Here is a 27215-nt window from a genome sequence, read left to right as displayed (position 1 = left end):
AAAAAAGTTAAAGGAAGAAAAAGATCACTTACAGTAAAATACTCTTCATATGCTAAGACGAAGCATCAAAAACCACAATCTGTTTTGCTCTTCGATTACAGAACTAGTATACTGGGGTACACAATCTCTCACTGCATTCCTGAAGTGCATTTTCCTATTGTTTTAGATACCCTTACTGCATAGATCTTAAAAGACTAACAAAATAAATGCAGGTTATCTTCATTGTGTACACCACAAAATTCAGTTTTCCACCTACACAGTATTTCATGGATATTTTTAACTGGTTCCACTATAAAACTTTAAAACAGACAACCTGAAATCAGAAATTGACTCCTGTACTGAGATCTTACATGGCAAGCTTTCACCATAGAGCAAATGTTTACAATTAATTATACACTTCTGAAAACAGAGGTCCACAACTGGAATGCTAACAGACCTTTAACTACAGTAGAGGGAGTGGGCGCCACTATAATCACTAAGGCCTGCTGACAATTACAAAACTCATTTCGGTTTGCCACAGAGACAAACAAAATTTCTGTTCATTATGACTTTACTGGAATATGATGTCATAACACATAACCATACTGAAACAATCTGCTGATTTTCTGACCAAAATATTAATTGCACACTAAAGAGCCCTTGGGGCCTCTTCCTTTGTGGCCATCAAATATGGCTCTATATATGTACATGTGTATGCATGTGGATACATATGTATATGTATATTATATTGTGTAACTATCAGAGAAGAAATCAGGTTTGCTGTATTTTAACATAAAAAGTAAACTATCCTAGCACTAACAACAGGAAATACCAAGAGTAAATGCCTGACTTGTTTTGTTCTAGTTTCATTCCATCCTCTTACTTAACAATGATTCTTAATATTCTACCCCGCATGGTTTGATTACCTTATATATCACATCTCCTCGTATCATGGTGACAATTAAAATTAACCAGAATGCCCTCAATAATGGCACCCAGACTGAATTATGGTAGAAATGATGCAGAAAGTCTCCTTGTATGTTAGGTCCAGGTCTCTAAATACCTGTTTCCTTTACTAAAGGAACATTCAGAGTTTATTAAACTTGAAGCTTGATATGTTCTAAGTAGAATTTCTTTTTCTATTTATTTCAAACATTAAGCTCATTCTAGGTAAAGTGCTTTTAACAAGTGATGTACACATTTCTAAAAATTAGTAGATATTTATGAAATCTTACATTGCTATTCTTAAATGATTTTTCTCAATTAGAATTTTTATTCTAAATGTTTATATTTGCATAGTGATTTGCAATGTTTATATTTGCATAGTGACTGTTATTAAAAAATGAGCCATGAAAACTCACTCATCCAGGCTATTAAAGTTTCAGGGTCAAATGGCTTCTACCCACAGCCTCCAAAATACTTGTGAAGTGTGATCCCACTCATCAGAATTACCCTCAGTGCCTATTAAAAATGCCCATTCCTGGGGCGCCTGGGTGGCGCAGTCGGTTAAGCGTCCGACTTCAGCCAGGTCACGATCTCGCGGTCCGTGAGTTCGAGCCCCGCGTCGGGCTCTGGGCTGATGGCTCAGAGCCTGGAGCCTGTTTCCGATTCTGTGTCTCCCTCTCTCTCTGCCCCTCCCCCGTTCATGCTCTGTCTCTCTCTGTCCCAAAAATAAATAAACGTTGAAAAAAAAAAAATTTTTAAAAATGCCCATTCCTGTGCTCCAATCCTGATCTGCTGAATCAGTCTCTGGGGATGGAACAAGAAGCTTCACTTTAACAAGATTCCCTGGTAAATCTTTCATACTAAGAGTCTGAGAACCACTGCTCCACGATATCACCACAGCTCACAATACAGCATACGTGATTTGATTACTTCAAACTCCACGCAAGCAAACGACCACACACATTCCTGTAGCATCATGGTTAGGTTTCCTATATATGTCTCTCACTTAACCTCACAGCGGCCAGGTGAGACAGATGCCCCCATGATCACCATGAGAGCTAACAAATATCCCCAACATGGTTGTGAGCAATCAAACTGAAGTCTATCTAACTTCAGAGCTCAAGACTCAGGAAACTCTTAAGTCATCTCCCAAAAATCTGCTTTATCCTCTTCTATTTTTGTGTTCACATTCGTTTACGAAATTTGTTATGTCCTTGGTAAGCTAAAGAACCTAATACAAGTTCCGTCTAAACCTAAGGTCCACTAGTAGACTTCAGAAGCAATTTACTAAATAGCCACTGAAACAAACAGAGCTCCATAATGAAATCCTAGGTTTTTATGGTATGTCAAGCCAAGCAGGATCAAAAAAGAGACACAATCAAGTAACCATCAAACTGAAAAGTCAGAATAATGAGCATCGAGTGTTACAGTCCTAATGGTCTAAGTTTTATAAAGGCTGCTTGTAAGGCCTTTTCCCCCATGCCTCTTTGCCCTCTGTCTGCTGGAAGTCTTATAAAAACTAAACAAATAAAATTTCAAATAAAATAAAATAAAAGCAAAAATAAATAAAATAAAATAAAATAAAATAAAATAAAATAAAATAAAATAAAAGCTTCCCTTTCTTTAAATCCCAAAAAAGTCTTTAGATTTGGCCTATCTTCAAGACATCACAATACAGCAGTAAAGACAGGATGTATATTTGGTTCCTTTGAATTAACACTGTCTGACATTCCTTATAGAGTTTTGGTTTTGATTTTTGAGTTAAGAGAAGATTTTACATTCTTATGTAAGTATTCTTATAAGAATATACATAATTTTATTCGTATACTTCTATTTGACTGTCAGTTATAAGAAGTTTCCATATCACATATCCTTGCCTTCCTGCCTAAAGTTACTTCATTAATGCTCTCTTTGTAGACTCCTCTTGTATGAGTCTAAACAACTAAAATCCATGTGTCCTCCCCTACCATTCAGTGACTGCTTTTTTTTCTAACATGTCTACTCTCCTAAGTATCATTTTTACAAGGTGAGAAAGACATATTCCAAATAACATGAGAACTTTTAAAAATTGAGAAATAATTGCCTCATTTTATTTGATAGCATTATTCATAAATCTCAACCCAGCTTAAGTGTTCATATCTCCTCTACAGGTTTATGTCCTGAAATACATGAACATGTTATCTTCTCATCTAATAAGGAGAGGCGTTTGATTTCTGTGTTTATTTCTAACATTGACTGAAAGCAGAAATGTCACTTAATCTTTCTATCTCAGTTTACTTATCTGTAAAATATGTGCAGAATCTATGTTTAAAGACCTCTAACAGCCAAAACTTAGAATTCAAATGACATGTTGATTATTTTGACTCTTTGTATGCATTTTGGCACTGCTAAGCATTCTTTTACTTGCTATAGAAAAATAATAGGTTTTATCATAAAGCCATAAAATAGTCCTTGGCCCACTTTCAAGCTTGTATGTATATAAAATGTCTAGATAGGAGAAGGTTCTTTCTCTATTCACATCTATAAATTTTGAAAATATATCTCTTATGGGATCTAAATGTTAAGTCTTGAGGAATTTCAAAAATTAGGACCTATTAAAAAAGATTCACAGGGCAGCTGAAAATAAGCTTTAAAGGAGGGTAAGGATAGTCTATTCTATTTGTAGAATTATTATAATGATGTCTAAAATGCCTAGGGGAAAATACAGAAAGATATGTACTAAAAACTGGGACAGGATGCCTTGAAGTGATGGAATTACAAATGATGTTCTCTTTCGTAATTTCAATTTTTTTTTAATAATACGGCTGTACTAGAGTATAAACCAAAAAACAAACAAAAAAAAAATGTTTAACTGAAATAAGTCTAGTCCCAATCCAAATAAAGGTAAATCTGTGTTCCAAATGTAAATTTGATAAATTAGCAGAGTGACTTGTGGAACACAGAATATAATCCACAAGGGTAAATAATGTGTACTGTGTTACTGATGCTAGTACCACAATAAGACCATGGAAAGCATAGCATGTTATCAAAGAGCCCCATTTTGTAAATACACAATCACCACTCTAAATCCTACACTTGGATCCAGCATAAACCTATTCTTCCCCTTCCCTACATGAATAGCGAGATAAATCATCATCACCATTATCATGATTACAACAAAAATATACAAAGCAGTCAATACGTGTCAGGCACTCTTCCAAGCACTATACATACTAATCTCAGTCACCATAACAACCCCAACTTCATTTTACACAGAAGGAAATGAGGAAGAGATATTTCATTTGCCCAAGGCCACCCCCCCCAGGCCCAAGTAATCTCACACCAGAGCCCATGATCTTAGCCTCTACACGATGCTGTCTCTGAATGAACTAGATAAAATGAACACCATACACTGCAGAGGTACTAACTATAAACTATGGAGAAGTCCTGCCAGACTTGGCACTTAAGGCAATTTAAGTCAAATTAGACCTCAGAGACCAATGGTCACATTGGTTACCAAAGAGAATTTGGGGGAGCACAGTAAGTCCAGGAAACCATGCTGGCTGCAGTCTTACTACTCTCTCTCATTCTTTGTCTCTTCTCTTAACGTTTTTGAAGCTCATGCTTAAAAGCTGATGTTCCATCAGGGAAATGCAAACCAAAACCACAATGACATAGTACTTCACACCCACTAGAATGGCTATAGTCGGGCAGCCACTGTGGAAAAGTTTGGCAGTTCCTTAAAAATTTAAACAGAATTGCCATTTGACCAAGCAATTTCATTCCTAGATATATATAAACTGAAATTTAGGGGCGCCTGGGTGGCTGAGTCGGTTAAGCATCCGACTTCAGCTCGGGTCATGATCTTGTGGTCCGTTAGTTCGAGCCCCACATCGGGCTCTGTGCTGACAGCTCAGAGTCTGGAGCCTGCTTCGGGTTCTGTGTCTCCCTCTCGAGACCTCTGCCCCTCCCCGACTCATGCTCTGTTTCTGTCTCTTCAAAATAAGTCAACATTAAAATTTTTTTTTAGAAAACTGAAATTTAAAACTGCATTGAAACAGGAACGCCTGAGTAGCTGAGTTGGTTAAGCATCTGACTTCAGCTCAGGTCATGATCTGGCAGTTCCTAAGTGTGAGCCCCACACTGGGTGAGCTCAAGCTCCACTTTGGGTGAGCAAGAGCCCCACTTCGAGTGAGCATGAGCCCCGCTTTGGGTGAACCCCACTTCTCTCTCCCTCTCTCTGCCCCTCGCTCACTTGTGCCCTCTTTGAAAACAAAAACAAAAATGTATACACAAATGTTCACAGCATTATCCATAATAGCCAAAAGGTGGAAATAAACCAAAAGTCCATCAATCAATAGATCAGTTAACTAAATGCAGTATATCCATACAATGGAGTACTATAGAGCCATACAAAGGAATAAGTACTGATACATGGATATAATGTAGATGAACTTTAAAAACAGGCTAAATGAAAGCTAGACACAAAAGGCTACATATTGCATAATTCCATTTAGATGAAATGTCCAGAATAGGCAGATCCAGAGACCAAAGCAGATTAGTGGTTGCGGGGGCTGTGAAGAGAGAAAAGGGGGAGTAACTGTTAATGGGCATGAGTTTTCTTTTAAGGGTGATGAAATGTCCTGGAATTAGACAGTGGTGGTGGTTGTACAACAATGTGAATGTACTGATTCATAGCATACAGAATTGTATAATTGAAAATAGTAAAAATGATGTTTACATTATTGTGCATTTTACCTCAATAAAAAAAGTTTTTTAAAAAATCTTGACTCACCCTTGCATCCAATCTTCTCAGGAAGAGTCTTCCTAGGTGATTTCACCTACTCCTATTTACAGTCCTGGCAGACTCCCAGAAATGAGCCTATCCAATTGGGGGAGGGCACAAGCAGCATCCCTCCCTTTTGCACTCTTAGAAATTAATGACCTGGTCTTCTTCCTGCCCTTGCTTGACTGCCAGGGGCTATGTGAATTAAATTAATTTAACAAATATTTATCAAGGGCCTAATTCATGCCAGGGACTGTTTTAATCCCTAGGGATGGTAGACTGCCCTCAGGAGACAATCAACAAATAAAACAGTAGCAACTGATAAGATGGGTTAGAAGAAAAGTAAAGTAAGAGAACAGAGTAGTAAGAGAGCCTTTAGGAAGTGACATTTGAATAAAGAGGTGAATGGAGGGAGAATTCCAGGCATATGAATGCCTGGAGGAAAAAAAATGTTCCAAGCAAATGAGATAGCAAGTGCCAAGGCCCTGCAGAGGTAACATACAGCCATTTTTTAAAAACAGGAAGTGTTCTCGTACCTGGATGGCAATGAGTCAAGGGGTGAGTGGTAGGAAACTAGGTCTGAAAAGTAGCCAGGCAGGTAAGTCAGAATTCGATTCCACATGTGATTGAAGCCATCAGAGAGGGTTTTCAGCAGGGGAGTGACATGGTCTGACTTATTAAATTAAGTCTCTAGCTGCTGTTTGTCCAAAGAGAGGCGGCTGGCAGGCCACTGCATAGTCTGGGTAACTCCTCTCTGAAAACAGGAGGCTGAACCACCTAGGAGAATACAGTAGGATTGCAGGCACTGCTAGAAGTCCACTGAAGGACTGTGGTCCCTATTTCAAGATGGGACCAGTCAGCACAGTTGTTTTTCTGTAGCTTCCTGGGTACAAGTGCAGAGTCAGAGGAATTGAACTTAACCAGTTAGTTTTGATAAGCAGTGTTCAAGCTGGGAGGTACTAGAGAACATGAGAATTAAGTAACAAGTGACTGGTGAGAATGAGTGAGAAACTCCAGGGAAACACAGCCCCACGAAATCTGCAGGTTAGTAGTGGCTGCAACCCCCCTGGAGGCTCTGCTCATGTCTTCGGGAAGCACAGGTAACAGTGGGCCGTGCCCCCACCCCAATTCCTGCCATCCCACTGGATAGATGGCTTGTAGCAGAAGCAGCAAAGAGTGCCTCCCATGAGTGGCTGACAAGCAGAGCGGTTTTGAAATTTTGAAAGTGCTTCCACTTTGTAACTGTACAGAAGGGTCCTTGGAGGAGCAACCTGGAGGGGAGGGGGCCCTCCTTCCACTGTATGCTGCCACTGTATTCCTCTGGGTACCGCAGCATACCATCTGAGACAGGTAAATAACTGGTACCACACACAGCAGTGTGGAAGCTAACAGTAAGGTAGGAGTGATGGCACAGGAATGGGTGTGGGTTCCTCAGGGTAGCATTTCTCAAAGTGTGGGTCCCCCACAAAGACCATCAGAGAAACTTAACAGAAGTCCATGGGGGAAGGGAAGAAAAAAAAAAAAAAAGAGGTTAGAGAGGGAGAGAGCCGAAGCATAAGAGACTCTTAAAAACTGAGAACAAACTGAGGATTGATGGGGGGTGGGAGGGAGGGGAGGGTGGGTGATGGGTATTGAGAAAGGCATCTTTTGGGATGAGCACTGGGTGTTGTATGGAAACCAATTTGACAATAAATTTCATATTAAAAAAACAAAAAACAAACAAAAGACCATCAGAGTCCTCCTGGTGGGGTCTAGAACACTGTTAACATCCAGATTCAAGGCTGACTGAATCAGACTCTTTGGTGGAGTCTACATTATTACCAAATAGCCTCAGTGATTTCACGCATGCTAAAGATCCGTGGGTCGTCTCCCCTTCCCATTTGTGAATATGAAGGCTTTGATTCCTGGATACTAACTTGGCCACTCATCTCCTTTACTGAATTCTCTTGATGCTTCTAGTAGGCGTTTAGTTGATTCTCTTGCAATTTTACAAATAAACAATTATATTTTTTCTGCCAAGAAAAGTAATTATTCCTATTTCTTTCCAAATTTTATTCTTTTTTTCCCCTGCATTGAGCCACACCCCTTAAAGAATACTAAATAGCAGTTGATAATGGATGCTTTTGTCTTGCTTCTCACTTTACTGGAAATGTGGCTAATATGCCCTCATTAAGCATAAGGCTGGCTACTGGGTTTGGTTGGGATAGGAGGGGAGTGTGTGTATGTGTACATGTATGTGTGTGTGCATCAACAGAGTATATAGTTTATCATGTTGAAGAAGTATTCAATATTCATAACATTGTTTTCAAAGTCAAGAATGAATTTTCAGATACCTTTTCAGCCTGTGTAGTTAGCAATTTTTACTTTTCATCTCTTAATAAAGTGAATTTTATTACCATATTTCTAATAGTGAAATAATTTTTCATTCCTGGAATAATTCCCACGTGGTTGCAGTGGTTATTCTTTCAATAAACTGCCAAATTCTATTTGCCAATATTTCAATTAGGATTTTTCCACTGCTATTTTATAAAGAATATTGGTCTGAAGTTCTAGCCTTTCTTGTTGTGTTTTGTTTTGTCTTAGCTGGCACTGTTGAGCTAGACAGGCTAGTTTTGATTGCCCAAAATAATGTGTTTCCTATTTTTCAAAGGTTCAATAAAATTTCTCTGTGATACCATCTAGGCCAAGTGCTTTTCTTCAGGGTGGTAGGGGGAGGCAATGGTAACTGGCTATTTGACTACTTGTCCTTTCACTTCTAGCAATGGATCTTTTTTGGCAGTTTATATTTTCCTACAAAATCACCCAGTTTATCCTCATTCTGAAATAGTCTTCCTTGAGTTGAACACAACAGTCCTTTATGAGAACCGTCATTTCCTAGGCGCCAGGCTTCCCTCACCGTCCAACTACATTCTGCATATTTGTGCTCTGCATTCACACTTGCTCACATTGATTATATTACATATTGGTTCTTCCTAAGAACAAGATCTTGGATTCTGCATGTTTTCTTCTATTAGTCTTCTGTTTTTCTAATTAATCTACTGATGCATTCATGTTCCTCCTTCAGACTTACTTTGTTATTCCTTTTCTAACTTCTTGTGTTGCAGACATGATTAATTTTCATGGTATCTATTAATATAGATACAAGATTAATGAATTTGTCTTCTCATAGGCTTTATGTTGCTTGTACTGCAATGCTTCAAGACAGAAATATACTATACAGTGTTTCCTAAATATTTTTGGTAACGTGAATTATCATGTGTATTCTATGAAACACACCTTGGGATATGCTGTTTTAGGTATTATGCCTTAGTTAAGAGTCTGTGTATTCTACAGGTTACTTTAATCTACTAGAAGTTTTTTATCTTGAATGTAATAAAAATTACTTAACATTTTTAAATATAATTAAAAATGTTTATCAAGTATTTTTATAAACTTGGAGTAAATAAACACTGAGAGATGGTGTGGATAGAGGAAGATATCTTTAGATTTTTAGAGCAATTGGATTTAAGCTCCAAAAACTATCTATAAGCACTTTGGGAAAGAGGTCTGAGTTTCTCTAAGATTCATCAGTGATATGAAAGATCTTGCCTGTATCAACTTTCTCAACCTTATTCAAGTGGCAAACCAGAAGGAAATTTATTGTGTTTTTCATGAAATATCCTAGTATATCTGTGTATTTTCAGTTAGATATATATGTGTGTGTGCATATGAAGTGCTCTGTGAACTACAAAAACATTAGTAAAATGTTTTAAAGAAATTTCAAGTTTTTAATATGTCTTCACTAAATACTACGTGCTAGTAGTCTAGTGGCAGAGTCCTAAATTTAAGGAAATTATGGGTGTAGGGGATCAAATGATTAAAAAAAAACTTTTTGGAGAAAACTACAGAAAATATGGCTTATTTTTTCTTTGACTTGTAAGAAGATTCTCATTATCTAATTCTATCAATAGATCATCTTTGGTTACGGGTTGTCTGAGAATGTTCTTTGAAAACTAGTGCAAAGAATCTGTCAAGTCTTTTCAACAACAAAATGGTTCCAGAAAATATTTTAAATCCTCTGTTTCCTCATTAACTTAAGCCCCAAAGAACATGCTTTTAAGAAGTTTAAATGAAAAAAAAAAAAAAAACCCACAAATATATCAGATTATATTTTTAGGAGAAGTTTCACACCCTTTTTGAATAAATTGGTTTTTTGGTAATGTCTAGAATAAGAGATTCCAATGGATGATTGTGTAGAATCTTCTAAGAGCTTTAGAAATGGCTCGCTTTGTTACAATGTCCAGCCCAGACATCTATTCCAGTGCCTTTGCTGATCAGAATTCACTATCAACTTTGGATGCTTGCCCACTTCAAATACTCCCAAAAGTAAGGAGACATTACATCAGCGGTGCTGCAGAAAGATTAATGTGCTTTGTTTGGAGATGTAAATGGTAATTATACTTATTGCATACTTCTAGTACTTAGTCTTTTTTACCTGAATCTAAGTAAATCTAGTCGTACATTTGCATAAATAATGTGTAGTTAACAGATATTCATTGGAATATAAAAAACTTAACTTGGCATTTTCCCAGCTAATTGTTTTTACAGCTTGACTTCACTTATGCATTAGCTACATTCATAAAAAGGTTTACATAAAGCAAATATTTTCATACTAAATCCCATTTTCCCACTGTTGCCCAATATTAAATCTTGAGTTGTATTTCTGTAAGAAAATGTTGGCTCCGACACATCATAAAATTCATAATTAAACATCTAAGTGCCAAGGAATAGATACACTTAATTACTTATAAACTACATTTTATCCTCTCACCTGCAATTAAAATTAAACATATGGATTAAACAAATGGGTAATCATTTGTTTCATATTCGCACAATCATTTTTTTAAAATGCAGAATTTTGGGTGACTTCCATAGAAGCTGAGAGTGCAAACATAATTTATTAGCTAGAATTGCCACATGGAAATATGCTGTCAGATTCAAGTGATACAAGTAGTCTCAAATTATTGATAATCATCTTTTAAGGACTTTTTTTTTTAAATTTTTTTTTTAATGTTTATTTATTTTTTTTGGGACAGAGAGAGACAGAGCATGAACGGGGGAGGGGCAGAGAGAGAGGGAGACAGAATCGGAAACAGGCTCCAGGCTCTGAGCCATCAGCCCAGAGCCTGACACGGGGCTCAAACTCACAGACCGTGAGATCGTGACCTGAGCTGAAGTCGGACGCTTAACCGACTGCGCCACCCAGGCGCCCCTCTTTTAAGGATTTTAAAAATACCTTCTGCTATTGGTAATACACTTGACATTTTATTATAATCCATACCAGACGATTAATTGGAATTATACAGATCATTTGGAGCCAATACTGACTCAATACTACTTTTCAAAGAAATGGGGAAAAGGACCTGATCAACTACCTGGATCCTTTTACAGTATAAAAAGTAACTTTTGCCAAAATAAAAGAGTACCTGGGACTTTTAGAAAACTCTTCTACTTTTTTAACTACAATTACTTTGAGGTAATGCTAAGTAATTTAAAGTAATTTAAAGTAATTTATTTTTTTTTCCTGCACAAATCCTCTGGGGAATACTATCTGGATTGCAATTATCTATGCTCTCCTTTTCCTGTATTGCTGCAGATAATCTAGGTATGCTTTTTATCAATAAGTCAGTCTGAACTATCTTATTCCAGGACGTACACTAAGCTAAGAACATCAAAACCTCTTTGTCTTTGCCTGTGGCAAAATACCTGTACCTGAGGCAAAATCATGGCAACAAGACAATACTGGTAAAAACATGACACTGACAGGCAGTCTGACTACCATGCATGGAAATAGGTTGAGTAATACTTAGTATGACAGGCTAACAGTTCTGACCTCTGATTATGATTCCTCTTAACAATATAAATTAGAGAATGCATTTTACTCACACTGCAAATTCTTTCCAGTGAGCAAAATAGCTCTTAAGAATATTCTTAAATAAGTCTGTCATGATATCCTATTATTCCCAAAGAGCAGATGTTCACATGAGTTAGCACAGCACAGCAAAAAAAGCATAAGCCTGGAAAACATATAATTATGGGTTGGAGGGACAGCTCAGTCCTTCACTGGCTGTGTAAACCTGGACAAGTTATACACTGTGTCAGATCATAGTAGGAAATCCTGATTGTTTGCCTTCCTTCTTCCTTGGCAACAAATCCATCATCCTTCTTAAACATCCCACAATGTTTCCATGATGCTTCAGCACCTCTCCTGCTTTTTATTATTCCCTGTAAAGAACCTAGGGGCTTTGTTACCAGCTCCTCAAACCTAGGGGCAATGCCACTAGCTCCACTACTGTCTGCTTGGGAGAGGTCCAGGAAAGGGCCACAGTAATGCTAGCCGATCCCTAGCCTTTCAATTGCCATGCTTGGTGGCATTTGTGGTCAGTGCTTATATCACCCCAGAGAGACCACTTCATGCTCCCTAGGAAAACTAACATTTGGCTCATCAATCATTCAAGAAGCCAACGCACTGCAAAAGATCAGGCAGTGTTCAGAAAATACCTTGATAAGTTCAGATATCAAGAAAACCAGTAAGGGGCCACTGGGTGGCTCAGTCAGTTGAGTGTCGGACTCTTGATCTCAGCCCAGGTCATGATCTCCTGGTTTGTGAGTTCAAGCCACACATTAGGCTCTGCCTTGACAGTGGGGAGTTTGCTTTAGATTCTGTCTCTCCTCTCTGCCCTGTGCGCATGTGTGCACATGAGCTCTGCGCTCCCCCCCAAATAAATATTTTTAAAAAAGAAAACCAGTATAAACCAACTAAATAAACTTTTATATAAATTAAATGTAAAATAATGAGTAATGTTAACTTTAACTTTTTAAATTCTCTTTATGTCTTAAAGGACATTTATTTCAGTTTCAGGTTACGTTCTATCTCTGTAGACTATTTTATGACCTGTCAGTCAACCACAGTGCAGGTGTCTAGTAAGTCATTTATCTTTGAAGAAGTGCATCTTGACCAGAGAATGTGAGAATGGCAACAAATAATAAGGAAATAAAGAAAACAAGTGGGTCAAGGTTCTGCTAACTGAGGCCAAGAAAAAGCCTGGGAAATTAATGAATAATAAGCTCCCAGGAAACTCGAACTGCGAAAGCAATAAGCCATGATGAGAATAATACCTGAGATAATTACACAGTCCAAACATCACGGCCTAAGATTCTAAACCTGACCCAAAGGTAAAAGAGAATAGTGAGACAGTTGAAGTTGCTTATTTTTATCTCAATGAGAGAGGAGAGATGAGAAAAAGAGAGAGAAAAGTGTGCAAGCAAACAAGGGTGAAAAATACTTGATGATATTAAGATTGTTTTATTACATTACATTAGACTACTGAAACTCAGCATAAAGAACTTACTTGGATTTAGGGAAGGTAAGAACACAAGATAGTTTTATTTTTGTTCTAAAATGAGATATGTAGACAACTAGTAAGTTCAGTACAGTAAAAAACCTCTTGCTGCCTTTATTGATTTGGAGAAAGCCTTCCATATATTCTTAAAGAAAGGATGTCAAGCAAAATAAAAAAGTCATTCAAACCTAGTGTGTGTAAGGCTCCAGAAGTATTTGAGGAAGCAACATAGAGAATTCCGAAAATTTGAGACCCACATGGGAGTAAAGTAAGAATGCATCTTGAGCAAATTTTTATTATTCTTTTTGTTATTCTCCTTAAAAAGTCACTCAAGAGAACAAAAGAAAGCCTTGTAAATAAGACTCTACAACCTTATTTGCAGAGGATGACACTTCTTTGAGACAAGAAGACAAATCTGCAATGTAACCTGAGACTGCAAGACCCTGAGAATGCCGAAGCAGGAAGAGTGATCGAGACTGACAAGAGCATGACCATGGTGATCTCTCAGGAAGCAAAATCATTCCGTACATGCATAAGAAATTCTGTCCAGAAACTGAACACTTCAGTGCTGGTGAACTTACGATGAAGTCAACTAAATGAAGAGCTAAACTTATAATCTTAGTTGTCATTTGGCTCTTGTTTTATCAAAATGTAATTCTAATAAAATCAAAATAAGGGTATTCTTTTACTTCCTGAGTCTAAGAAAGGCAGGACCCGCTGCAAATGTCTGTGAATGTTGTATTAGACCATATACTTTCTTTAATAAAGCAAACAGTTTAGAGTAAATGACTCACATACTATTCTGGGAGCAGTGCTCTAGGAAGGCTGTGAAGGGACTGCTTTCTGCTCATGCACGGGGAAAAGGGAGTCTTATTCACTGTAGCCCTCGTGTCTTGTATGTGGCATGATACCTAGCACTTAAAAGGAGTCCAACTCATGGCTGTGAACTGAGAGAGTAATAACAGCTCACACTGAGCTTGCTATATTCCAGTACTGCACAAACAGCAACTCATCGAATTCTCACAGTAGCCCTAAGTGGTAAATACTGCTATTATTCCCATTTTTATAGCTGAGGAAACTGAAGAACAGAGAGGTTACACAACTTGGTGTAGGTGGAGCCAGACTGCAAATGAAGGTAGACTGACTACCGGTACACTGCATTACGACGGCCCTCTCGATGCGAGAGTGAGATTAGGAGGGGGAAGACTGGACCAGCAAGGACCAGGCTCTTAGTTTGCAGGAGCAGGGGGAGTCCAAAATAAAAGGATGGTCAAGATGAAATTCTTTTTAACTCTGTCTCAGATATAGCAATGTCTGTGAAAAGATAAATTTGATGTTTAAGTCATCTTTATACAATTAAACAAATCCATAACTATTAAAGTATAAATTTTCATATTTGTTTTACATAAATGTCTAGAATTAATCCAGGTATGCATATTACTTTGGGGATATACTGCCGTACATGTTAATCACATAGATGTGATTTCATGTTAAAAGGTTGGGGAAATGCTTCGTACACAAATAAACATGTTGTGTTAGTTTGTTAAAAAAAAAAAAAAGTAAACAGATGCATGTGGGATCTGACTGGGGAAAGGCTAAGAGTGGATGCACCTAGTTACCGTTGGCTCCAGGTACTTTTCAACGTTTGGCATGACCAATGACCTTGAGGCAGCTGCACGATATACTGAGGACAGACTAAATCTACAGTGTTCATCCTTGGCTACACAGTAAAATCAGCTGACTTACACAAATCTGTGAGAAAAAGACTGTTAAATCAATAGAAAAATAAGCAAAAATTATAACTTCACAACTCACAGAAAAAATGACTCATATATACAAGAGAAGATGATCAACTTGATTCATAAAGAAATACAAATTAAAATGCCAAAAAGGTATCATTTTTCACCTAATTATGTTGCCAAAAAGCCCCAAAAGATTCAAAATAGCTCCATCTCTAGTCTGGATTATCATAATAACCTCCTAACTGTTCTCTTAGCACCAAAGTGAGCCTTTCAAAATGTAAGTCTGATCATGTCTCTGTTTTGCTCAAAACTGCAATGCTTCTACATCTCATCCAGAATAAAAGACAACATCCTTCCAACAGCCTAATACAGCTTTACACAGGTCTGGCTCCACACCGTATCAATGACTTCAATCACACCATTCAACACTTATTCCACTCCAACAACACTGGCCTCCTTCCTGCTCCTCAAACTCACCAGACATGTTTCCACTTAGGGACTTTGCAGTGGCTAATCTCTTGCCTCTCCCACAGCATTCTCAAAACTCACTTGCTCTCCTTAGAGTCTTGCTCAAATCTCACCTTTTCAATAAGATCTCCCTATTTAAAACCGTAATCTTCATCCTTTTTCTTCTACTCTACTTTCCATTTGTCCACAGTACTTCTTACTTTTCAATCTACTACAAAACATTTATTGTATTTATTTTTAATGTATATTTATTTTGAGAGAGAGAGAGAGAAGTGTGAGTGAGGGAAGGGCAGAGAGAAAGGGAGACAGAGAATCCCAAGCAGGCTTCGTGCTGCCAGCACAGAGCCCAATGCAGGGCCCAATCTCATGAACCATGAGATCATGACCTGAGCTGAAATCAAGAGTCAGATGTTTAACTGACCTAGCTACCCAGGCACACCTGTATTTATTTTTTATTATCCATCTCACCCAACTAGAATGTAAGTTTCATCAGAGTAAAAATGTCTATTTTATTTATTGATGTATCTGAAGTACCTATAGGAATGTCTCACACATGGCTAAATGTATGTGCAAAGACTCATGGAAAGAGCCCAAACTGATGAATGGATAAAGAAGATGTGGTGTATACACACACACACACACACACACACACACACACACACGTGTGCGTGTGCGTGTGCGTGTGCTGGAATATTACTTGGCGATCAAAAAGAATGAAATCTTGCCATGTGCAACAAGGTGGATGGAACTAGAGTATATTTATGCAAAGTGAAATAAATCAATCAGAGATAAAACAAATACCATATGACTTCAGTCATATGGAGCATTTAAGACAAAACAGATGAACAGATGAACACTGGGGAACGGAAGGAAAAATAAAACAAGAGAGAGAGCCAAACCATAAAACTCTTAACTATAGAGAAACACTAAGGGTTGCTGGTGGGGGGGGATGGGCTAAATAGGTGATGGGCATTAATGAGGGCACTTGTTGGGATGAGCACTAGGTGTTATATGTAAGTGATAAATCACTAAATTCTGCTCCTGAAACCAATACTATACTATATGTTAACTAACTTGAATTTAAATAAAATCTTGGATAGATAGATAGATAGATAGATAGATAGATAGATTTGTGCAAAGATATATACTGCAACATTGTTACAGAAAAACATTAGAGACAACTAAATGTCCATGAATACAGAATTGGTTAAATAAATTATAGAATAAGTAGACAGGGAAATATTAAACAGTTCTTAAAGTAAGCAGCTATCCTGTTTTCAGGATGACTAAATTCTAATTAGACCAATCCTTTATGGGACACTATAAATTCTCAGCAAAATACAAAAAAACAATCATCCAAAGGCACTGAAGATACTGGCAGATACTGGGGGGGGGGGGGGGGGCAGTGGGAATAACACTGGAAAAAGGAACAGCACAGAATGAGTTTCTTTTTTTTTTTTTAACAGCTTAAACTTTAGGGAGGGTCCAGTCTGTTCCATATGGAGCAGCTAAAGTGCCAACAGAAAAGCCTTACTAGCCTGAAGGCCCAGAGATAAGGTTCAAAGCAACCAAGGTCAGTAGGAAATGAAGGAGAAAATCTTAGAAATAACAGATCTAGAAAGGAAGAGCCCCAAATTCTGTGTATAAAACTCTGCCCAAATCTCTACCTGATGTTTGAACTACACAGGCATAGGACAGACTCTAAACAACACAGGTGAGAGATAAAAATTTGAGCAGATATATATATATATATATGTATATATATATATATACACACACACATATATATATACACACATATATATGTATATATACATATATATACACACACATATATATGTATATATATATGTATATATATATATACACACATATATATGTATATATATATATATTTACATATTTACATATACATACACACACACACACACACACACACACACACACACACACACACACACTTTGTTGGTAGGCTTCAGCCAAATTAACTGCCTGCTTAAAAAACTGTTCGCTATATTTCAGACGGACATCACAAAATCCAGTTTCTAGCCAATTTACAATGTCAAGAATGCAATCCAAAATTACTAAATATATGAAGAAGTAGGAAAAAAATGATCCATTCTCATGATAAAAGACAATCAACAGATGCAACCCTGAAATGACCCAGATGTTAGAATTAGCAAACAGCTACACTGTGCTCAAAAATATAAAAGAATATATGCTCTTAATGAATAAATGTACAGGAAATCTTATCAGAGAACAGAAACTACAAAATGAAAGGCTAAATGGAAATTCTAGCCATATATATGGCTAGAGACAACTAAATATATTCCAAGTTTAAATTCACTAGCTAGGCATAATAACAGAAAGAGGATGACAAAGGAGTCAAGGTTAATCAATAGAAATTATACAAACCAAAGAACAGAGAGGGAAAAAGATTGAAAAAAATGAATGGAGCCTTAGGGACCTGTGAGATAATATTAAAAAGTCTAACAGATGGAGAGAAGTGAAAAAAAAGAAGGCAGAAAAATATTAAAAGATATAAAGGCTAAAAAAAATCTTTTGGTTAAAGACATGCTTACAAAGTCAGTAAGTTCAGTGAGCTACGTTACTATAAAGGAAACCACAAAGGCACATTATACTTGAACTGCTAAAAGCCAAAATGACATTGCATGAAGGGAACAAAAATTCCAATAATGGTTGACTTCCCTTTTTTTGGTGAGTTAAGGTATTTATTTATATTTACTTATTTATTAAATGGCTGACCTCTCATGAGAAAAAAAAAAAAAAAAAAAAGAGGCCATAAGACCTAAGACATATTATGACACTGGAAAATCTTTAAAGTGCTGTAAGTAAAAAAACCTGAAAACTTAGAATTCTATATTCATTGAAAATATCCTTCAAAAATGAAGGCAAAATAAAGATATTTTCACTTAATGAAAATTAAAAGAATCCATTGCCAGCAGACTTATACTACCAGAAATTCTAAAGGATGTTTGGGCTAAAGGGAAGTAAAGCTAGATGGAAACCTACCTCTTCAGATAGGAACAGATGTATGAGGTATGGTAAATTTGTGAATATTTATGAAAGACTATTTTTTCCTTTATTTTCTTTAAGACATATAGACTAAGCCAAAATTATGACATTATGAGGTTCATAATGTATGTAAACAAATGACAACTACAGTATAACAGATGTGCTGAGGCATTAAATAGACCTATATTGTTATAGGTTCCTGAATTTTCACACTGAAGTTAGAAAAGATGATGTAGCTCGTTATATACTAATATGGAATGATCTATGGGGTACCTGGGTGGCTCAGTCGGTTAAGTGTCTGACTCTTGGTTTCAGCCCAGGTCATGTTCTCATGGTTCGTGGGTTCCAGCCCCACATCTGGCTTTGTGCTGACAGTGGAGACTGCTTTGGATTCTGTCTCCCTCTCTCTACTCCTTCCCCACCTGCACTCTCTCTCTCTCAAAATTAAACATTAAAAAAAATTTTTTTAATACAGAATGATCTTTTAAGGCATTTTTGAAATTTAAAAAAGAGATTGAGGGTGCCTGGGTAGCTCAGTCAGTTAAGTATCCAACTCTTGATTTCAGCTCAGGTCATGATCTCACAATTCGTGGGTTCAAGCTCCACAATGGGCTCCATGCTGGCAGTGGGGAGCCTGCTTCGGATTCCCTCTCTCCCTCTCCCCCCACCCCCACCCTCTCTCTCTCTGTGCCCCTCCCCTGCTTGCTCTCACTCTCTCTCTAAAATAAATAAAAACTTAAAAAAAAAAGAGAGATTGAGGAGATTATTACAGAATGATACGTAAAGTACATACAGCTAGAGAATATCCTAAAAGGATACACATGAAACTAGCAAGGGCAGAATAGGTACTGGAATGCAGGGGTGGCATAACATTCAAGTTTTTAAAATTGTGTACTATATGGAATATAAATATATAGAGAGAATAGAATATATATAGAATATATATAGAATATAAGTTGTGTTTCCATCTCTCTCTGCCCCTCCCACACACACACACACACACACACACACACACACACACACACACACTCTGTGTGTCTCTCTCTCTCTTTCTCTCAAAAATAAACATTAAAAAATAATAATAAATAAAAAGAAAAGAAAAAGATTCTCCTCTTTTTTCAAGTAACAGCTATTCTATCCCAAGGGAGAATAGTATTGCAGGTACTGATATTTTAATCACTTTTTGATTAATTAAGCCAACTATATACAGTAAAAATACTACTTGAGTCCTTTGAAATACTATTTTTAAAAAAGATTTAGTCCATCAGAGTAGCTTCAAATATAATTGCAATTTTTTGAATTTAAATCTAAGTTAGTTAACATATAGTGTAATAATGGTTTCAGGAGTAGAATTTAGTGATTCATCACTTACATATAACACCCAGTGCTCATCCCAACAAGTTCCCTCCTTATTACTAATCACCCATTTAGCCCATCACTGCACCTGCCCCCTCCAGCAGCCCTCAGTTTGTTCTCTGTATAAGAGTCTCTTATGGTTTGCATCCCTCTCTATTTTTATCTTATTTTCACTGGAAGTTTAACACAGTTACATCCACTAAAATTCTAGACTTAATATTTTTCAAAGTATTCTTAAATATCTCATAGCTTATTTATTTTAAAAACTCTTCATTTGGGTACCTGTGACATTCCTGGGCAAATGGAATGAAATTAACCACCTCTGAGAACACAAAAAGTATTTGTTGAACATACAAATGATTTCCATAAGAAAATACCACAATATGTTGTTTAATTCCTAAAAGTTGATATAAATTTTAACTGCTATTCTGGTGCAAAAAAAAAAAAAAAAAAAAAAGTAGAATTTCAAACTCTTTTTACATAAAGTTCAAGTGATATTATTTACAATGTATCCATCTTGGTGTTACAGTTTAATATAGAAAATCTTTTCTATGTGATGACATGAATTTTACTATTTCCTGTAGGTTTTGGATTCCTCTGAGTTTTTTTTTTTTTTTTTAAATTTTTTTTTTTCAACGTTTATTTATTTTGGGGACAGAGAGAGACAGAGCATGAACGGGGGAGGGGCAGAGAGAGAGGGAGACACAGAATCGGAAACAGGCTCTGGGCTCTGAGCCATCAGCCCAGAGCCCGACGCGGGGCTCGAACTCACGGACCGCGAGATCGTGACCTGGCTGAAGTCGGACGCTTAACCGACTGCGCCACCCAGGCGCCCCTCCTCTGAGTTTTAAATCCACTTACCAATCTACTTTAATACTGTATTTTAATCAATTTATCTTTATACCTACACCAACAAAGGAGTAAGACCACAATTAGTGAATACTCAGAAATTCCTTAATCATGGACACTGTGAATAATGTTTCTATGCCCTCCCTCTTTGAAGGGAGGATATGATCCTAGTTTCATCTGTAATAACAAGGAGCATTTATTATGAAAAAAATCTGTGAAAGCAAGAAGATGCTAAAATGAAAAATATGGAAGCCTAGGTACATTCAGCTAGTTTTCTTCCTCATAAGTGAAGTGTTAATAGTGAGGGATTAATGAGCCATTCCTAGTGCCTATTCTCTACAACCTCAGATGACTCAGGATGAAAATAAATTTCTGTATCACAAATGAAACTAAATATTGTATTGAAAAGGACATGTTGAAGCACGTTAGTGGTATTTACATATCTCAAGCTACTTCCTAACTTCATATTTTACATAACTTAGAACAAGGCATACATTACTTTTACTTCTATCAAACCATAAAATTTATAAAAAGAAATAAATTCATCTGCAAAACCATTCCTGTATTTGGAAACAAAAAAAAAGAAATGAATTGTCTTAAGAGACAAGAAGAGGGCTACTGAACAGAATATATAATAGAATCTTAAAATTAAACTAGTAGCAACATTCAAATCAAAGAGGGGAAGTAGTCTATTCACTCTAGTTGTGTTAGGGAAAAAAATCAATTACTGATTCTTTGGGTCAGCTAAATCCAATAAGGGTACTATTCTGCTGCTTATATGATCATTTGAAATCATTATTTAAAAAAAAAAAACTTTAATCAAAGTCAACTTCAAATATAAAAGTTTTCCCCACCAATCAAGTATATGGAGAAAACATACAATTATTCCAAATTTCTGATTATTCTACAAACGCTCCTCAAATCCATGTGCTTCCTGTCACAACATAGGACACTATATACTGTTTTACTGATCAAATGCAAAAAGGAAGAAAATTAATTGAAATTGAAATAAAACATGTATCTTATAGCAGAGAAAAGAAATGAAGAAGAGAACCAGCAGGGAAAAATTAATGGAAATTGTTAGAAAATATTTATTTAGAGAATTGGATATACATAAAACACAGTTCCCTGTATTTCATATATTCAAACTTATAAAATAACCCCATAAACTCTATTACCCATTAATCTAGACCAAGGTCTGCAAACTTGTTCTAAAAAGAGCCAGATAGTAAATATTTCAGACTTTGCAGGCCATACGGTTTCTGTCACACCTACTCAACACTGCTGTTATAGTGTGAAAGGAGCCATAGACAGTACATAAATGAAGGAGTATGGCTGTACTCCAGTAAAACTTTATTTATGGTTACTGAAATCTAAATTTCATATAATTTTCACACATCACAAGATATTATTATTCTGTTGATTTGTTTCAATGATTTTTAAAAGTAGAACCTTAGATTGTGGAATATACAAAAACAGGCAGCAGGTTGGATTTGGCCCCAGGAGCTGTAGTGTGCCAATCCTTGATCTAGAGGTATACGAAAAGTGCTTATTAGTAATACTTTCTAAATGCTCTTTTTAATAATAGAATATAAATAATGTCACATTTTTACTATACCATTATTTTTGCAATATACTAAGTTCTAAAATAGCATTATCTGCCAAAATAATGACTGAACCAAAGCTAAGAAAGCTAAAATGAAGTATTCTTAATATTTCAAAGCCACAAAAAAGAGGTTTTAAAGAGACGGTGAAGTGTTATTTCATTACACATTCATGGGTCACAAATTTCACATAGATTCTGTATAAGATTTGTCCCTTGGAGTATACAGGATTATTACCTGTATTTATGCCAAACTATGAATTTCATTCACCCCACATATAAGATAGTATTAAAATTTGGCCACAAGAATACTGGCAGTTTCATACTTCCTGATGTTCTATGTATAACACTAAAATGTCTTAGAAAAATCATAGGACACAGTCAAGGAAATTGTGTTATGGTAACTTACTTTTTTTTAATTTTTTTTTTTTTTTTTTTTTTTTTTACTTTAGAGAGAAAGAGGCAGAAAGAAAGAGACAGAGGCGTGAGTAGGGGAGGAGCAGAATGAGAGGGAGACACAGAATTCCAAGCAGGCTCCAGGCTCTGAGCTGTCAGCACAGAGCCAGACACAGGGTTCGAACTCACAAACTGCGAGATCATGACCTGAGCCAAAGTCTGACACTTAACCGACTGAGCCACCCAGGCGCCCCTATGGTAACTTACTTTTAGCTAATTGTTAAGATCTTGAGCAAATCACGAAGCTAGCGTTCCCTAAAGTCTGTTCTGTATCCACAGACGATTCATTAACTTAACAGGATCCATGGCCAAACAACTTTGGGAAATGATACACATTATACACATTTCTAGGACAGATCATGAGTTCTTGGAGAAGTCCTACAATAAATAAATCCTTTGATCTGATTTAGTGCTCTCAAAGCTCACTCAATTACTTTGTTTGAGCAGTACTTCCTTATTAACGTCCCCTAGGTTCTAAATTTTAAAACTATGAGACTATTTCTAAGTAGTAATTCCGTGAAAGCTGTTCAAATACTAAATTCAGGTTTACAAATCTGAACTGTCTAAAAACAAAATCAGAACCATCTGCTCCCAGAATACTCTGACCTTCCTCTTTCAGAGTACTTAGATTGAAATCATCTTTCTAACCTTCCAGATTCCATTCCTTAAGTGGGAGACAGAATCATTCTCTACCACCCTTATTTCTTCAACCTAGCAACGTGCTTGGATCATTAAACGTTTTCCTTTCCTTTTGTTTTTACTCTAATGCAATTGTCTCCGACTTGATCTAGCCATAACCACTCTTACCCTTCTATTGCCTCTCAATGCACAAGTGGCCACATTTCCTCCTCCTTAAAAATCTGCATCTCCTACTGGTCTTTAGGAGAGCCCTGGAGGATCTAACCTTTGCCTACCCTCTCCAGCTTAGCATCATTGCTCCTCTTTGTTTTACATACTACAGCCACACAAAGCTAGTACAGATAACACTAAGTGGTACAGAGGAAAAAGCAGGGCAAGAAACTAGGAATGTCAGAGTGAGGAGGTGGGGTGCATTTTTAACTAGAGTGGCATAAAAGGGGCATGACTGAAAAGATTTCAACAGACTTTAATAAAGAGGGAATAAAAAATAAATGTAACTCTAAAATATGAGTACGGATGACTCATTTGGAAAATATGGCCAAGGTGGCTGGAGCAGAGTTGGCATGGTGGGGAGAGTAGATGAAATCAGAGAGGTAATGAGAGGCCTGGTAGAGCAGGGACTTGTGGGGCACTGATTATGCAGTCAGCTCCTGCATTTACCTCTCTAATTTAGATCTCTCCTCTGAGGTCCAGTCTTCTATGTCAAACACACACTTGACAGCTCCTTTGGATGCCTTACGTGTTTATGCTGAAGTCCTAATTCCCACTCCAAGTCTGTCTCCTCCATTCCTCCACATCTCAGTAAATGGCAGTTATCTCTACCTATTGGTAAAAGCCAGACACCTGAAAACTCCTCCATGTAGACAGAAAATTCTAATGAAACATTCTCCATACGAGGTAACTATATCCTTTGTGTCTTAAACTTGGTGAAGAGCCTAATCCTGTGTACGTAGTACTCCAATGAATACTGCTTCCCATGTATATATTACACACACAAAGAAAAGAAATCACTTGCATCTGATTCCCACGTCAGGGAATTAACATTCCTAGGGTGCCAGAGGATGGGTGATGGAGAACATTATGTCTACATATGGATGTCCTCTTAAATGTCAAATGTCCACTGAAGACAAATGGTACATGTGTCTAGGGTTTAACCCTAACAGTAGCTTCAGGCTAGGAGGCTGCAGACAGAGAGGAAGAGGTCCCTACAGCCTTTGATAGTGTAAGTCTAAAAGTGGGAAATCCAGTGAACCCCACACCAAGCAGGATCAATGTCCCAAATAGCTTTCTTTTTATACTCTCTAAAAAGAAATGGTAGCTACAGACATTAAACTACTACCATGTTTGAAAACTTGTGAAACCTCTGTAACATCCCCATGTTTGTTATTTGTGCTACTGCCTGTTATTTCATGATGACTAGCAACAAACTCCACAACAAAAATAACAATACATTATGGTGTATTACTTCAGTGGAATACCATGCAAGTATATTTAGTTACAGGAAAATTCTTGTGATACATTTTTAAAGTGAAAGGGGAATAGTAGTAGTAGTATTTGGGGAGATAAGACTGTAGACAATTCTTTAAACCAAAGGTTTGTATGTGCTTGTCCTAGAAAGTAGGAAGACAGTGAACAGCTAAGAAGGCAAAATGCAAAACTGGACACAGATTTTGCAGTATACATTTTATTATACTTCCTATAATTTTTTTTTTCAGTAAACACAGATTCTGACACTTCTCTTTTCCACTTTTGGTAGTCCGGATTCAAAAATCTTTTGTGAAATTTTTTCCATCAATAAAATACAAATATAGGGGTGCCTTGGTGGCTCAGTCAGTTGAGCATCTGACTATTGATTTTAGCTCAAGTCATGATTCCAGGGCTGTGGGATTGAGACCCACATCAGGCTCCACACTAAACATGGAGCCTGCTTAAGATTCTCTCTCCCTCTCCCTCTGTCCCTTTCCTCCACTCATGCATTCTCTCTCTCTCTCTCTCTCTCTCTCTCTCTCTCTCTCTCCAACAATAAATGAAATAAATAAATAAATAGGTAAATAATCTCACTCTTTAAAATTTTTTTAAACATCTCTTTACTGAAATATCAAATTAACTATAAACAATGTTTTACTCTTAAAATCTAACCAAAATTTATACACATAAGAGGAAATAAGGATGGTCCTAGGACAAAACAGAACAGAAATAATTCTCCCCATTCCTACTGCTAAGTACAACTAAATTTCAGGTCATTTATGTATAATAAACATAAGAGGGGTGCCTGGGTGGCTTAGTCAGTTAAGCGTCCTGACTTCGGCTCAGGTCATGATCTCGCAGTTTTTGAGTTCAAGTCCCGCATCGGGCTATCTGCTGACAGCTCAGAGGTTGGAGCCTGCTTTGGAGTCTGTCTCTCCCTCTCTCTGCACCTCCCGCTCATGCTCTGTCTCTGTCTCTCTCAAAGATAAATAAACATTGAAAAAAAATTAGAAAAAAAAAAAAAGCAACATAAGAAAATTTTGCAAGTTGGAAAGAGACTAGCTAGAGAACTTAAGACCAAAGGAACAACAGAGTGGTGAGTTCCCTGTGATTTCTCTTGACCTATTATATCCTGAGTTGGGTGCTATAGAAGCCAGCAGCCTGAAAGCATCAATGTGTGCAGATAAAACAAACAAACAAACAAAAAAGAAAACAAGGCAAGTTTATTCTCTTTAGCAAAAGGACCAGGAAAAGAGAAATTATGCAGGACAGAAAACTTCCATGCAATAACTGCCCTACTCCAACAATACATCACAAAAAAAGCTGCAACTCCATCTGGAGTTCTGTCAGCAAAAGTTAAGTAAGGAGCCTAGACTCCCATCTTCCCCCAGCTATAAGGAAAAGTTCCTTTCCCCTGGTAGAGTGGTGTCAGAGGAGGTCAAGTGAAGCTACAAGTTGTCAATAAGGCAAAGTGCAGAACCTGAATTTCCACCCAGACCTAGCATTAACATGATAGATTCCTCATTCTCCTGTTGTTGCAGTATCAGAAGAAGCCTATAAAAATAAGATCCACAGATTCATAATATCCACAGTGTCTAGATTCTATTAAAATCATTCATCATACCAAGAACCAGGAAAATCTCAACTTTAATGAGAAAAGACAATCACCAGTTACCAAATCAAGATGATACAGATGGAATTATCTGACAAATATTTTACAGTAGCCACCATAAAAATACTTCAATAAACAATTACAAATGCACTTGAAACAAATTAAAAAGTAGAAAGTCTCAGCAAAGAAACAGGTAGTCCTAGAAAAAATAATCAAACGGAAATTTTAGAACTGAAAAAATACAATAACCAAAATGAAATATTCACTGGATGGGCTCAACAGCAGAATATAGATGAAAGAGATAAGAATCAATGAATGTGAAAATAGAACAATATGAATTCTCCAATATGAATAATAGAGAGACAATCTGCAGGGGGAAAAGGATGAACAAAATCTCAGAGAACTACAGGGCTATCACAAAAGATCTAACATTTGTGTAATTGCTGTCTCAGAAGAAGAGAAAAAAATCATATAAGGCTGAAAATAATCCCCCCAAAATAATGGCTGAAAATTTATCATATTTGTCAAAAGTTATATAAATTTAAATCCCAAATAGGATTGGCCCAAAGAAATTCAGACCAAGAAGAATCTTGAAAGCCACAAGAGAGAAATGACACCTTACCATATCTTACTGATAAAGGAAAAGTAATTTGAATGCCAATGGATATCACATCAAACACCATGAAGGCCAGAAGAAAATGACATAACATTTATCCTGTGCTCGGAAAAAAAAAAAAAAAGTCAATAAAAAATTCTATACCAATAAACTTATCCTTCAGAAATGAAGGTATTTTCAGAGAAAAGAAAACTAGAAGACTGTGTTGCCAGTGGACCTACTCTAAAAGAACAGAAACAAAGTTCTTGAAATGAAAAAAAAAAGGATCTTGGAACATCTGAAAGGAAAATAGAATGATGG

The 27215-nt window shown here is 36.8% G+C and overlaps 1 protein-coding gene and 1 long non-coding RNA gene across 17 annotated transcripts in view; one reads left to right on the top strand and one right to left on the bottom strand.

Moving 5' to 3' along the window:
* The window catches only part of STAU2 (staufen double-stranded RNA binding protein 2), a 312929-nt gene that overhangs the window by 200186 nt on the left and 85528 nt on the right, over window positions 1-27215 (bottom strand). The gene's annotated exons all lie outside the window — the stretch shown is intronic.
* LOC112859399 (uncharacterized) lies at window positions 6625-13857 on the top strand. Of its 2 annotated transcripts, none has more exons than XR_003223511.2 (2): window positions 6625-6789; window positions 13454-13857. It is a non-coding gene; the product is annotated as an uncharacterized LOC112859399 (long non-coding RNA). The 2 variants fall into 2 exon arrangements; XR_015246858.1 differs by having other exon boundaries at window positions 6631-6733.

This window comes from Puma concolor, chromosome F2, assembly GCF_028749965.1.
Source record: "Puma concolor isolate L17-30 chromosome F2, mPumCon1.1.hap2, whole genome shotgun sequence".
Taxonomy (NCBI): domain Eukaryota; kingdom Metazoa; phylum Chordata; class Mammalia; order Carnivora; family Felidae; genus Puma; species Puma concolor.
The sequence above is the reverse complement of the archived record's forward strand: the minus strand, read 5'-3'. Positions and strand labels throughout refer to the sequence as shown.